This window comes from Propithecus coquereli, unplaced genomic scaffold (genome assembly GCF_000956105.1).
Source record: "Propithecus coquereli isolate 6110/MARCELLA unplaced genomic scaffold, Pcoq_1.0 Scaffold62, whole genome shotgun sequence".
Lineage (NCBI taxonomy): Eukaryota > Metazoa > Chordata > Mammalia > Primates > Indriidae > Propithecus > Propithecus coquereli.
This window is the reverse complement of record NW_012152174.1, coordinates 9,095,368-9,097,173: the sequence shown is the minus strand read 5'-3', so window position 1 is coordinate 9,097,173 and position 1,806 is coordinate 9,095,368. Positions and strand designations below refer to the sequence as shown.

The 1,806-nt window shown below is 34.4% G+C and overlaps 1 protein-coding gene across 1 annotated transcript in view; it reads right to left on the bottom strand.

The window, feature by feature from the left end:
* PRR16 (proline rich 16) overlaps nucleotides 1-1,806 on the bottom strand; it is a 248,405-nt gene that overhangs the window by 206,775 nt on the left and 39,824 nt on the right. The window lies entirely within an intron of this gene.

Sequence of the window (1,806 nt, the reverse complement as noted above, 5' to 3'; positions counted from 1 at the left end):
CATATTTACTAATTTATTTTTAAACTTTCTTAGATTTATTGAAGGGGATTCAATGTCTTTAACCAAGATTAACTTGAATGTGTAACAATTAACTTTGTTTAAACCTAGTGGTCCCCAAATATTTTAAATGCTTCAATGCATAACACGTTTTTTTTCTTTTGCTTTATTCGAGAATATCACAGGGGTACAAATGTTTTTGTTACAAGGATTACTTTTGTACTGCTTGAGGCAAAGTTATAAGTGTGTCCATCACCTAGATAGTGTACACTGTACCCATTAGGTGTGATTTCACCCATCCCCACATTCCCCCTTCCACCTACATGATTTCCATTGACTTTTACTTCCATCTGTTCACATGAGTGCTGTTTGGTTAGTTCCAATTTAATAGTGAGTACATGCAGCATTTGTTTTTCCATTCTAGCCATACTTCACTTAGGAGAATGGTCTCCAGATCCATCCAGATTGTTATAAAATGAATCAATTCATTTTTTTATAGCTGAGTAGAACTCCATGGTATACATATGCCACATTTTATTAATCCACTCATGAATTGATGGGCACTTGGGATGATTCCACATCTCTGCAATTGTGAATCGTGCTACAATAAACATTCGGGTGTAAGTGTCTTTTTCATTAGATGACTTTTTTTGTGTGTGTAAATACCCAATAGTGGGATTGCTGGATCAAATGGTAGGTCTACTTAAATTAATAGTTCTTTGAGGAATCTCCACACTATTTTCCCTAGAAGATGTTCTAGTTTGCAGTCCCACCAACACTTATGTATAAGCGTTAATTTTTCTCTGCATCTGGGCCAGCATCTATTATTTTGGGACTTTTTGATAAAAACCATTCTCACTGGGCTAGGTGATATCTCAATGTGGTTTTAATATGTGTTTCCCTGATGATTAGTGACATTGAGCATTTTTTGTATGTTTATTTGCCATTAGTCTATCTTCTTTTGAAAAGCTTCTGTTCATGTCTTTTGTCTACTTTTTCATGGGATTAATTCTTTTTTCCTTGCCAATTTTTTTGAATTCTTTGTAGATTCTGGTTAGTAGCCCTTTATCAAATGTATAGCATGTGAATATTTTCTCTCATTCAGTAGGTTGTCTATTCACTCTGTTCATTGTTTCCTTGGTTGTGCAGCAACTTTGAAATTTAATCAAGTCCCATTTATTCATTTTTGTTATTACTATGATTGCCATTGGGGTCTTCATCATAAATTCTTTGCCTAGGCCAATATCTAGAAGGGTATTGCCAACATTTTGCCCTAGAATTCTAATGGTTTCATGTCTTAGGTTTAAGTCTGTTATCCATCTCAAATTAATTTTAGTGAGTGGTAAGAGGTCGGATCCTGTTTCAATCTTCTACAAGTGGATATCCAATTTTCCCAGCACCATTTATTGAATAGGGATTCTTTTCCCTAGTGTATGTTTTTGTCTGCTTTGTCAAAGATCATATGGCAATATGTGGATGGTTTTATATCTGGCTTCTCAGTTCTGTTCCATTGGTCTATGTCTCTATTTTTGTTTCAGTACCATGCTGTTTTGGTTATTGTATTCTTATCATGTAGTTTAAAGTCTGATAAAGTGATGCCTCCAGATTTGTTCCTTTCACTTAAGGTTGCTTTGGCTATTCAGGTTCTTTTCAGGTTCCAAATGAAGCATAGAATTATTTTTTCTAGATCTGTGAAAAATGATGTTGGTATTTTGATGAGGATTGCATTGAATCATTTTGGGTAGTATGGACATTTTAACAATGTTGATTCTGCCAATCAATGAGCATGATATGTTTTCCCTTTTGTTT